At 43.7% G+C, this 13,495-nt stretch overlaps 1 long non-coding RNA gene across 7 annotated transcripts; it reads left to right on the forward strand.

The window, feature by feature from the left end:
• Window positions 1-2,751: 2,751 nt before the first annotated feature.
• On the forward strand, window positions 2,752-13,220 carry LOC120094093 (uncharacterized). 7 transcript variants are annotated; one of them, XR_015627561.1, is made up of 6 exons: window positions 2,752-2,845; window positions 2,971-3,018; window positions 3,302-3,588; window positions 6,604-6,637; window positions 8,550-8,634; window positions 12,941-13,220. It is a non-coding gene; the product is annotated as an uncharacterized LOC120094093 (long non-coding RNA). The 7 variants fall into 7 exon arrangements; XR_015627564.1 differs by lacking the exons at window positions 2,752-2,845; window positions 2,971-3,018 and adding exons at window positions 4,092-4,793; window positions 7,127-7,299 and having other exon boundaries at window positions 3,352-3,588; XR_015627562.1 differs by lacking the exons at window positions 2,752-2,845; window positions 2,971-3,018 and adding an exon at window positions 7,127-7,299 and having other exon boundaries at window positions 3,209-3,588.
• The last annotated feature ends 275 nt before the right edge of the window (window positions 13,221-13,495 follow it).

Below are 13,495 nucleotides of genomic sequence, written 5' to 3' on the forward strand. Positions count from 1 at the left end.
TGAGGGAAAGTCTACAGATGTGAAGTTGTCTGTGAGGCTTCTTCCTGTGGTCTCTAGTCTTCCCCTCTGTAGTAACGTCCTCTTCTGAAGCATCTGCAACATAGTCATCCTTCTTTCTCTGTAGATTTTGGAGCCATGCAACCCAGTTGTCGATGTTAAAAATTGAAATATTTTTTGCCTCTGTTCTGAACATGTACAAACTGCTCCCCTGTAACTAGCCTGTAAACTAGGTACTGTACAGCGGCTTACAGGGCATTTACAGTGTATTACAGTATATTACCTACTATAGGGGTCTAGAGATGATTTAAAGTCTATGTGACGGTGTGTGACGGTGACGTGCTGAGCTGTCTTATCCAAGGCACCTGAGCATCCTTGGATTTCAAATCTGAGGGAGTCCTGAAGCAAATCGCCATGGATACTGAGGGAAAGCCTTATTACTTACCTCATAGTCTCATGCGGGATTTCAATGTCTGGCCTGGAATTACCCTCATTTTGCCCCTCTCTGCTCAGAATCCCTGTGTGTAGACTCATAAGAGTAGAAAGAAAAAAATCAGTTCTGAGCTTCACCGTATCCCACATTGCTCGCTCTGGGTGGGCGCCAAATACATGCTTCATGGGATGGCTGAGAGGGGATGGATCCATGGAGAAGGTCCTTCCAATTTAGTTCTAGGAGTTGAAAACAGGGGCCATATCCTGATATCTGGAGAAAGCTCGTGTATGGAAGTGCTTAGGACCCAGCCAAGCCAAAATCAGTCCTGGGAAGAGATATGTCAGGACCTTACACTGAGTCCTGTCTTTCCAGACCTCAGAATCAGCTCTGTTCCTATAGCTGCAGCCACGCCATGTTGGGAGCCAACCCTGTGTCCTTCCAATAAGTGGCCCCATGATTGTCCTAAGCAGCCTGTGTGGCATTTCCGTTGCTTCTTTCTGGACAACTCCTGTTTGCTTTGTCTGACTCCACAGAATTGAGCTGTGACAGTCATTCCTAAGAACCTAACTGTAAGGAGTCCGTAAGGTATTTTTCTTTTAAGTATCTTCGTCAAAGAATAGCATTCAGGAAATAAGTAGGAAAAAGTATAAGACACTATTTTTTAAAGGATAAGGAAGATGGTGATTTAATTTTAGGTCATTACAGAGTACCAGTCAACAGACAGATGACCAGAAACCTGACAGAAATTAACGCTTATTATTGGGCCTCTGTTTCAGATATGACTGAGGTAAGGGTCTCTAATGGTATCCAACAGGCCTGTAAGATTGTAACAAGAATTTGAAAGCCACAAAGATGCTATCTTCACCTTAGAGCTCCATATAAGAAGAGAGGAATGTATCCAAAGAGATGGGGCACTAGGTAGGAAAGCCAGAGACCTCACTCAGGGCAGGGAAAGAAAAGCAAACAACAGAGAAGGGGTTGATGCCCCCATTGACTCAAAGCAGGGAAGAGAATAAAGTGTCTTCTTATATGATAATTCTCGACATGTACTGTATGAATTGGACAATTAAGTCCAGAAAGCGTGTGAAGATGGGCCTAGACTAAGTGGGTCAGCTCTGAGTACTCCTCAAGAGCACAGGAGTGGATTCTGCACACGTGATATGGGTTAGGTTTTTCTGTTCCCAGGAGGTAGACTCAGAGGAAGAGGGAGTAACGAATCCCACTTTGTCATAGCAGCCATGTTTGATGAGTGACTGACCTCCAGGTCAATGAGATCGAGCTGATGTCTTTTCTATCCTTACTACAGACGTGACCAGAACACAAGGAAACCATATTTGTTACTTTTCTGTTATGGTGACAAAACACCCTGACCAGAGCAACTTGCAGAAGGAAGGATATTCTTAGGATTATGGTTCCAGTGGTCCAGTCCAAAATGGTGGGGGAAGGCAAGGCAGCAGCTGGCTGGAACACAAAGCCAGAAAAAAATCACATTTTCAACCACATGTGTGAAGCTGAGGGTGAACTGGAAGTGCGGCAAAGGTTATCAACCTTTGAAACCCACCCTAAGCAACACCAGACCTCCAGCAAAACTACACCTCCCCAAACCTCTCCAGACGGTGCCACCAAGTGGGGAACAGGTACTCTCAAATACGGGAGACCCTGAAGTGATATTTCTCTTCAAACCTCCAAAGGGGCCTTGGGTAGGAGTTGGTGTATTGCTGTATTGGCAAATACTGAGTTTAGGTAACCCTCCCTTTACAGGATAGAAAAATATTGAAATGTTCCAACATAGTTTAATGAGAAAATATAGCTAAAGGAGCAGAATCATAAGTGTTAGAATAGAGTTCGCCATAGATACTGCAAGACATTTTTAGGGACATAATAAGATAGCCACAATTAGGTTAAAAGACAACACAAAGGAATGGCTGTTTATATAATAGTCACCTTCTTCCAGTAACTCTTAATTGTGTGTGTATTAAAATTGACAACGCTTTCCGAGTTCTAATCTGTTTGCCTCCCATGGCTTTTGACACACTGAATGTTTCAGCTTGCACTTTTCTTGTGTCTAATTTATTTCAAAAGCAAGCGCTAAGTGTTGTCTAAGTGAGGACAGTTTTTGGATGAATGCTGTCTGTGACCTCCTACTTCCTTTATGTTATGCCTGAGAAATGAGCCCTCTATAGGTTTTGTTTTGTTCGTTTTAGAACTTAGACAGTTTTTCCTTATGGATTATTACATCATCATTTTTTTGTAGAAATTCTGAAGACTCTTGATCTGTATGACGTACCACTGAGATTTGTATTTTCCATTACAGAAAATTTCAAACCCAAGACGGGAAGAAAATGATCAGTGTCACCAGGCTTCAGGTGTGGTCGGCTTACCAATTTGATTACAATCAAGATTTTATGAAATTTGGTAGAATTGTTTATCATATCATCACCATCACCATCACCATCTTGGTTTTGTAGCTAGAAGTGGTCAAGGAGAAAGAAGAAATTGACTTCAAAACTAAAAATATTCTCTTCATTCTGTGCTTCTAGGATACCTCGGTCCCTAACACATCTCTTAAAGAACTGAGCACATAACCGGTACACTTTTAGGTCTATGTCCGAGTTTATCTAACTCACTGTCTTTCCTACTATCCATATTGCCATCCTCTGGATTTGAGATGTGAACTCTTCCTAAAAGACACCTTTTCACCATTCCTTTAGAAAGGAAGGGCTCTGGCCTGACAATTTTCAGTGGATACTATTTACCCACAGATAAGATTCCAGCTCAAGAAAATGTTTGTCTCTTAGCTTAGCACTAGGATCATTACTTCTCAGCTCACTGTTCTAAGGGAGCTCAGATGCTTTTCTTGTTTGCTTTTAGTAATGTGTTCGTTCAGGGAGCCGTTTGTGACATACGGAGGTAAAACGCACAGAAGCGTCGCACCCAACTTCGAATACTACCTGCAGGCACGTCTGAGCCACCCCACGCCGCCCGATCTATCTGATGACCAGGCACAAAGACAGTATAATCGACAGACTTTGCCCCTCCTGGTTGATTCCCTAAATTCCCCTGAAGTGTGGGTTGCTGGTTGTCAGATGGATTCCAATGCTAGAGAGCTTGATCCCAGAGTGGCCCTAGCAACCTTCGCCTTCATTTTTACCCATTCGGTAAGCAATATTTTTCAAGCTGTTCTGTGTCTTAAAATTCAGAAGAAATCTGTTTTCTTCCTTTATGGTAATTTAAAGTGATAATTTTGTAGCAGCCACTATCACCCCTTCCCATCGATCCCACCATCGGCCTCTACCATCGGTTTCTGCCCTGCCCCACGCCCCGCCCCCCTCCCGGCCATCCGCCTCTGCCATTTGTCCCCCTCCCCACCACTGCCCTCCTCCATTCAGCCCCTGCTATCGGTCCCCTCCCTATTGGCTCCACCCTTGGTTTCCGCCCCGGCCCCCTGCCATTGGTCCCAACCACCAGCCCCTCCCCAACCTCCATGAGCAGCTTTTATTGAGTCCAGAGGACTTTGTTATTTACCTCCTGTATCTTTCCACTCTGAAAGAGCTGACTGACTTAATGCCTCTCTGCCTCACTTTTTTCTTTTTTCTTTTTCTTTTTTATTATTTATTTACATATTTATGTTTTGTCTGCATGTATGCCTGCATACTAGAAGAAGGCATTAGGTCCCATGGAAGTACAATTAAGACAGTTGTGAGCCATCATGTGAATGCTGGGAATTGAACTCAGGACCTCTGGAAGAGCAGCCAACACCTTTAACCGCTGAGCCATCTGTCTAACCCCTGGTTCACGTTTCTTGAAGAGTCTGTCGTTTTTCTAATTGGCTGGAGCAGAAAACTGTTTGGAAATAACAGAAGGGCTGAAGCTGTATCTTCAGTTTCTGGTAATTGAAGAGGAAAGGACAGTCTGCATTTGCTAATGAGCTGGATACAGATCTTACTTCTTCCCCAGTAGAATATCAGGACCCAGAACTGAGCCACAAAATAAGGCCTTGAGCCGAGAATAACAAGGGTTTTGTTATGTTGTCCACTCCAGGACCCATTCTGCTATTTTCATAACATTCTAAATGATTCCGCATCTGCAAGTAATTAGTTGCAAAATAATCTATCTTGGGACTGTGGGTTAGTGAGAGTTGGGCAATAGGAGTTCCAACTGTGACCTAGCAACGTGTAAGTCATGTTCCTCCTGCCTTTGCCTGCAACCGTAAATACATAACGTAGATATAGGCAGGGCCTACACAACGATGAGCATAGTCATTTGCCTGAGAACTTAATTATTGACAATTGCTCCCTTTCTACGAAGGCCCTTTCCAATGTTGTCTAGATTCTTTTCTACAACACCCTGAGAGACAAGAGAGGTAAGACCTGTATCTGATAGTGGTTGTTAAGGAGGTGGCATGGTTTTCTTTTGTTTAGAATTCACTAATAGTTCATTGACGATAATAACACACACAGAGAGAAAACCATAAGAAGAAATCATAGTCACATGGCTCTGTGAGTCATCACTGTTCATACAATCGCACACGTAACCAACACCGGGGTCAGGAAAAAGCAATGCTAACACTCCCACATTCCCTTCCACATACCCAACTCCAAAGGGAGCCCACCCTTCTGATTCTAAATCAATGACGGGAATATTTGAGTGAATTTTTTATGGCACTCGAACAACATCCTTGTCAGGTGTAGATAACGCCTACCTGCCTAGGACACTCGCCTCTTCTTGATAAACTGCACTTGCTGTGAAGAAACAACAGAGGGCCCAGCGTCTAGCTGGAAGAGAGCACCTCTGAGCTGGAGCCTACCAGCAGGCTCCAAGGGCTAAAGGACAGACAACTAGAACTTCTATCTGTCTCTGTCAAAGGCTGACCCCAAACTCAGTTAAGAGTTTTGAAAGAGAAATTGTCTTTAGGACTTGATGGCTACGGTGGCCATCTTTTTCCTACTGTGGACATCTAAAAATGTAGGCTGGGAGCACAAACTCCAAAATAATTTTGTTCTACCTAAACCAGAGGCGAGGAGTGGGAGGGTTTTTCAAAAGACTCTTCTGTTTGGCTATGTATTTCACTCAGTGACCATGGGGAAGTCTGTCCTGTGCTCTACAAGGAGAGAGAGATTTTGCTGGAATGTGGAAGCGAGGAACAAGTGCCTGGTTGACCTCCTGGTGTGGACGAATATATCCCCAGGGTGAAGTCTTGTGAGCATACTTGGGGTGGGCAGAGCCAAAGACAGGCATCATTTAACTCCAGCTGAAACCTTCTGGAAGCTTCCTCTCCCAACCATCAGGACTGCTCTCCTCTAATTCTCCCCACTATCTAGAGACTAACAAACTAGTCTTACATCTCAACTAGTGGCCTGCTTGAGAAAGTTTGGAGCCTTGTGAAGAATAGAGAAATGGATTGGGCCAGGTGCTGCATTTGGTATTTATTTGTTTATTTATTTATTTACTTACATGCCTGGGGTAACCTAGGCTGACCTTGAACTTACTATGTTACCGATTCTACCCCTGAACTCCAGATCCCAGAGGACTGAAGATGTTCTCTCCACATAGCCTGATTGAACTGAGCCTTTAAATGGAGCCCAGCTCTGCCTAGTATAATGAACTCTGTGCTCACACTTCCTCCACTAGAAATAACTGCTTTAGACCATTCAACCAACATGCCAGGGCTCATCAGACCTCCTTTCTCTCTGGAGTCTTTGTCTACCCCTCTACTCCACGCCAGACCCAAAGGTTCTGGGCTCAGAACCTTTACATGAAGAGAGATCTCTTGGGTTTGAAGTTTTACCCAATCACAGATAAGTTGTTATTGTTGTTCCGTCCCTCGAGGGATCAAATGCTTTTCATTTAATGACTTTTTGAAAAGTTGGAAACCTTACCACCTTACAAAATTTTCATCAGAGGACTAAGAGACCCAGGTAAGCTTTAAAGGATGTCAAGAATGTCCCATTTAGATCACCCTGTCCCGTGACTTCAGCAATGCCGATGTGGGGCTTTTTAATATGCTTTAGACCTCATTAAAAACAAATGTCAAATAGGTTAAGCTGGAGTGTAGGGGAGACTCGTTTCAAAAAGCTGACTCTTTTTTCCCTTAAAAATGTTGGCTCTTCTCTAGACAGCTGTTTCAGCATAGAGTTATGTTATTTTCATTAATTCCTCATTACGTCTTTCAGGTCACAAATGAAATCTGTGGTGGCAGATCCTAAGGTCAGTTCTGCAGTGGGTGACAGAAAGACAAGGGCTTCGTTTGTATCGCTCAGATTTTATCATAACACTTCCAGGACAATTTTGCCCACATCTGGAACATCAACTCTCGGTTCCTGAGTCTGGAATATCCATGCCAGTCTGAAAACATGACAGGGAGCCTGCGAGAAAGCGTGCGCTCAGATCCAATAATTAATTACTTTGGGCTAAATATTCAAATGTCTTTTTTCAGTAAGCCATTGTTTTATCACCTCCAAGCAATGTCCCTTACCTTTCCAGGGAAGGTTAGGACGCATGCTCACCCTATTGTGGCGCACGCAGGAAAACAGCATCGTTACTCTCACAGGGAAGGTTAGGACGCATGCACGCATGCTCGTCCCACTGTGAGGTAGGCTCATCCTACTGTGACGCACGCAGGTTAGGACGCAGGTTAGGACGCATGCTCATCCTACTGTGACTCATGCCGGGAAACAATGTCCCTTACCTGCACAGGGAATGTTTAGGTGGTATGCCTCTCCTGCTGTGATGCACACAGAGAAATGCGACGACGACGACGTTTCCATTTGAAAAATGCCCACATCAACTCCCCCTTCGTAGCAGGGGCTGGTTTCACAAGCCTTGTCGCAGGGTTACTCCTCAGATAACAGCTTCTTAAAATTCCCCAGGTAACCATATATAGGGCTGTGTAACTGAATGCTAAGCCTGTGAATATTTGGCAACATAAGAGGTTTCTGAATGGTCAATGACCAAAAATTAAATTCAGTCTTAAGTTAGTAACGAATCTGAAGTGTTTCTGGCAATACTCACCCATGGTACATCACATGACTTTCTTTGGGCATTGGTTTCGGCACACGCTGTGCACACTTTACACTGTTTGCCTCGTCACAACGGTGATCCCTGCCTGACACACACTGGCTCAGACACCAGGCTGTTGTGACTTATGGCAGCGTTTTTACTGTGCATTCAAAGGGGGGCTGTTCTTCTGGAAACAATGGTTTAAGTATGGAAGACAAAGGGTTTTCACACTTCCCTGGTGTCATTCCTCAGCATGTAATTATCAGAGTGATATATCTTTGGATTGTACTGGGTTAGAATTGATCTAAAAAATTGTTGTTTTAGTTGCCAACTTGAGTTCATTTTAAAATATCATTCCTTGAGTTTGGCTTGGGGTTAAACAGGATCTCCATTTCCGAAATACCCTTCAGCTTACTTCTGCTACTTTGTACTACATACGAATGCAAAGTGATGCCTTCAGCACTGATGACTATAAATTCAGAATATTACTCAGCCCTGAAAAATATTAAATATGCCGTACATCATGCTGTATCGACTACTGGGCTAAGATTTGATCATGCTGCAACTTGTTTTCATCTTGATTAAATTGTAAGATTATATGTAAGGCAAAGAATTGTTTCTTAGCAGTAAATGTTCAGCCTCTGCATCCTTATACCTAGGGCGATGTGAACATTGGAGGGAAAGAGGAGTTGTAACTGAAAAAGGTTCTAAGAAGTTTCCTTAGATCGTTCACACTCCCGGATTTCTAAAGAGGAAAAGGAAGGCATAAGGCAAAACTATTTACTGCATTGAATTATACAAGCTAGTTATCTAAAGTACATTGTTTTCATAAATAAAACATGCAAAGAAAAAAATAGCTAGAACAAGCAGTAACTCGATCGCCTTAACCTGACAGCTGCTCTCTAAGAGGAGAGCCAGGACCTCTCAACTGAGGCAAGACCCATGCGGCTGTCACACGGTGCGGTAAAGGACATTTTCAGCAACAGGGCCTAACCATTAGGTTGGGGAAAGTAACGAATAGCTCTGACAATAGCCTGCAATGTTTTGGAGTCCTAAGGGACCCCCTTATCATTTATGCCTATGTGTTTGTTTCTGACTATGTGCATGTGTTGGTATGCAGGTGTGTGTCCCTGACTGCAAGTGTCTGAGGAGCCCAGAGGTGTCCTCCTGGAATTGGCGTTATAGGCAGTTTTGAGTTACCTGAGGTGGGTGCTGGGAGCTGAAGTGGGATGTTCTAGAAGAACAGTAAGCGTTCTTAACCACTGAGCCAACTCTCTAGCCCCTGTTCTGTATGGCTTTGTGGTTCCCCAAACATTATAAAATGGTGGTCTTCTTGTTTCATCCCTAAAGAAGTCATCACATATCATCCAATTGCACACCCCCCCATTACAACCCTGAGAAAACCAAATGCTGATGAAGTACTATGAACTAATGTAAATATTAACACTTCCTCAGTGGTTCTGATACTGTTATAGTTTTAAATTTAACTTACGATCATTGGCCACTTACTATGTTATGGTTATTTTACCTCTTTTAAGTTTCTTCCATCTGGACTAGAATGTATGCTGTCCTTTTTTTTTTAAACTCTTCTCTCTCTCTCTCTCTCTCTCTCTCTCTCTCTCTCTCTCTCTGTGTGTGTGTGTGTGTGTGTGTGTGTGTGTGTATTCAGGACACGTGGAGAAAGTGGTCTTAAATTTGAATTTGCCTTTTTCTGAATGAATCTGTTCAGATTAAAAAATTTTGGCTAAAACATATATATTGTGTATTAAATTTCAGGGTGTTATTTTCTCCTTGTATTTCTAAGAGCTTGTTATTTAATTAAGTTTGGAATGTCTACGTTGTCTTAAGATTTGTTACTGCTTGGGGAAGAGTTATCATCCAATAAGAAGTTTGAGTTGGGGGCCCTGTTTTCTTCTCATTCTCTTTTCTTTTGAGGGTCTTGCTGTATAGCCCAGGATAGCTACAAATGCTTGATCCTGCATAAATTCTGAGATGATAGGCCTGCATCACTGGGCTTCTGTTTCCTCTCTCAGTCTACGTGCACAGACAGTTCACTGTCTCTTCCCCAGGCTGTATCTTCCATTTGGAATGGGCGTTCCTTTTCTGGGGTTATTTTCTCTTTCCCCCACCAAGCATTTTGCATTGGCTAATTTATTTACTTGCTTGGATATGTTGGTGGTTTTGCCTATCCACAGTTTCATATTTTGGCTAGACACAAGGATGGAGGAGGTTTCCCTTGATGGTCTTATTAATCTGCGTGGTCTTTTGGAGTATTTATAGAATGTAGGGTATTTTACTCCCTTAGATGTCATCACGTGTCCATTCAGTCGCTTCTCATTCCCTTTGTGTCGTTTTTTTAACCTCCGATCTCCCACGAGCCTGGAGACACACTCACTAATTGTCAATGGGCCCGTAATAGTTTCCCACACTCACAGCCTTGGCTGTGTTTTATTACTTTTCTTCGGTTGGAGATTTACATTGGAAAAGGAAGGTTAAGGTGTGTTTGGCATGAACAGACTCAGCTTGAGCCATTTCGAGGGACGAGCACTGGCTCAGAACAGCCACGCAATAAATCTTCGTAGAATCAGTGATTCAAAAGGAAAGCAAACTGGATAAAGTTGCCCAAATGTGAAGAAAACTGAAGTCTTTTTTTTTTTTTAAACATCGAGTGAAACATAATAAATCCCACATTTTCAGGAGTTTCATTAGCTGTTTAGACTTCTGAGGGTACCAGAAACAAATACCTTAGGATTGTCAGATTGGGAAAGCCAGATAATTAAGTTAGAGTTTGGTGGAGTCACGATTTGACACTTTAGAGTGCAGGCCTGGGGTGGGGGGTGCTTCAGCCTCAGGGTGACTTCTGTGTGGGAGACTCCGGGGGGGGGGGGGGGGGGGATTCAGGAACCACATGACCTTGTTAGTTTCTTGTCTCCCCAGGGTTCCGTGGGTGGTGATGGCTGACCAGAAACATGAATGGGGCTTGCTGCTCTGCTTGTGGTCAGTTTCCATAAATCATTTCTTCCATTGTCTGGATACATTCGGGCATCCAGTAGTTTATTTCCAGAATATATAAAGAAGCAGAGGCCAAGGGTGTAATCTTGGAGCTATTTAAATAGAGTGGTTCCAGTCAGGACGAGCAGCTGTTCCCAATTATTAGTCAATATATTCTAGGTGCCAGGGAAAACCCACAAGGGTGTCACTAAATTGAATTTTAAAAATGACCTTCTGTTCAGTTGAAAATCTCCTAGCTGCCCGCCCCCCCCAGCACTGGTCTCCTATTGAACAAGTTAGCAACACTCTTGTTCATGAATCACTGCGGCTGCCCATAGAGAGGATTTGGGCTAAGCTGTCACACAGGTTAGCTCTCCGGGAGTCCTCTGTGGTGCTGTTAGGTTAAAAGGATAAGTAAGGTCAGGCCATACTGATGGGTAGGCACAGTGCGTGTACGCTGTGGTAAGGCACACGTTCAAGCAGTGCCTCGCTTCCTGACATCCCAGTTTGTTTCACAAGCCCTGGAGGGACAGGGCAGAGCTCATGGCTATGCTACTGAGAAACACATATTTCCCTGGCGCTGATCACCGAGAACAAAAACCGCTTCTGCAGAGAAGACCTTGAAAACCTGGGGCCCAGAGAACAACAGAGCAGTCATTCAATGCAAAATGGTCTCACGCAATGCCCACCCTCACACGCCTTCCGCCTAATTTCTTTAGCTTTGGGACTAAAGGACAAAGCTTCTGGAGCAATGTTGCCTGCGATTATATCTTGGCTTCATTTTGAGTAGTGGGACCTTGGACGGGTTAGCTAACTGGTTTGTTTCGCTTTTTTTTTTTTAACTTTCACTTTTGTATCTACAAAGTGGGGATAGCAAACTACTAGCTTAATAAGGGATGGTAACTTAATTGTGAGCTTTTCATGTCTTTATGGCCATTTCCTTCCTGACCATTGTCACTGGCTATGGTCCTCCTGCACAAGGGGCTGGACACAGGCTGCCTTTTCCCCGCTCTTATCTCACTCTCTTTTACTGACACTATCTATGTACCGAACGTGGTCTACTTAAATTAGCCAAAACTATTTTCCTTCTCTCTTTCCACGTGTGTAGACATTTCCTAGAGCTAAATCTGCCCTTTGTTAGGTGAATGGAAACATCTCCTGAGGTCGCTGGCCAAGTTAAAATGTCACCATAGACAGATTTCATAGGTGACCTTAGATCAGCGAAAAATTCCTCCTTGTCCACTTCCCATGGTGACTTCAAAAACTGAAGCTTGGGGGGAGACGCGCTTGTTGTGTGCCAGCCTAAAACACAAAAGCAGTGTGTATGATCTATATGCCTCACGAAAAGCCTATCAATAGAGCTCTTCATTCACAAAATATGAAAATGGTCCATTTAATTAGTTGTCAGGGCTAGTAAGCTTCTGTGTTAAAGCGCATATGAAAATGCTTTGAACAGCGGCACAGAGAGTTTATTTAGCTGTTCTGTTTTACTGCAGCGAGGTGCCAAGCTGGCTCCAGAGAAATCTTGCCATGTGGTGCCTAGGAGTCTAAGTTCTAAATTGAAAGCCCCGGCTGCTCTCTGTCCTTCCCCTGTCAGGAGAGGCAGGCTTTTTATTCCACACAAATGAATTCTTAATAGTTGATGTTTGTGAATGTCTTTACATACTTTTTATGACCTATTTTATGTCTGTAGGTTTCCTAGATTATATGTCCCCGAGTTCAATGTTTCCCTGCTCATTCCCTAGACCCGACTGCATTCGATACGTGGCATTTGATATGCTATCTTTTATTATGCACAGGCCCTTTGATCTCTGCCGAGGAAAGGCGCCACATAAATGCAGAAATCCATTATAATCATACAGAAGAGTGGCTTTATGGGCCGAGTCCTGCTTAGCAACGCAGATGCATATGCAGTTGGGTGGAAGAGTGGACAAGGCTGTGGAATGCTAATGCGTGTGTCTATTCCGATACATAGACTTGCTTAAAGACATCTACCTTTTCAGGATGCATTTCACAGACACAAACAGGCACAAAGAAGTGAACGCATTGTAAACGTCTCAACCCACTCGATGCACCCGCACACCCGACGCTAAGATCAAGAGCAGAACCTTGCGCTATCCCTCGCGACCCACTTCCGCGTTGCTTTCTCTTGCCTCTGAACATCAAATGGGTCAGAGCAAACAAAATAGACGTCCTGAGGCCTGACCCCCTTTTTAATTTTTATTTTAACTTTTATTTTTTTTTGACACTATGTTGGTGGAATTCTATCCAGTAATTCTTAGGACATGTTTGCTGTATAGCACCCAGAGGTGTTTGAACCATTTCTAATTCTTAGTGGTTGGCTAGAGTGCGGCTAAAAAGTCTTATACATGTCTTGTGGTGAATGTTTGCGTGTATATATGTTACACGTACACTACCAGTAGAATTCCTGGGTTTTGTAGTATATGTGCCCATGCCTGGCCTTGGTAATGTTGCTGGAACAGTTTCATAAAGTAATTCTATCCGTTTTTATCCCCACAGTGGAATTCAGGTGCCAGGTAGCCCAACATCCTTACCGAGGAGAAGCCGTTTGCAGCTCCCATAAATACAGAACTTTGATGCGTGAATTGTTACCGAGATGAGCAGGTGCTGGTAGAGTTCTCAGACGAGTCCACAAGTTCTCCAGTTGGCAGAGCTTGACTTTAATTAAGACAGTTCTGTGTGGGGGAGACGTGTCCCTATCCCATAACGGTGCCGGAGAAGAGGAGGAGACACATTTACGTCTACAACATGTTTCATTAAACAATAGCTGGTTTCCATATTTTTCTGGTTCATCTTATAATTTGCCATCACCTTCCAGAACTCCCAGACCCCTTCTTAGTTTTAACCCGAAATGGTGTAAACACCCAAACTCTAAACACGCTACTGGTTACACTCATTCCTGGCTGTGCATGGGAACAGACTCCATGCGCTCACTATTTGCTCTCCTCTGTCTCGATGTGCAGCACCCCAGCTGGAGAGGCTACCATGGATAAAGGGAGAAAGCCCCTTCCCTCTCCCACCATCACTGACTCGGGCATCAGCCTTCAGTTCTGT

This window comes from Rattus norvegicus, chromosome 8 (genome assembly GCF_021556685.1).
Source record: "Rattus norvegicus strain SHRSP/BbbUtx chromosome 8, alternate assembly SHRSP_T2T, whole genome shotgun sequence".
Classification (NCBI taxonomy): Eukaryota; Metazoa; Chordata; class Mammalia; order Rodentia; family Muridae; genus Rattus; species Rattus norvegicus.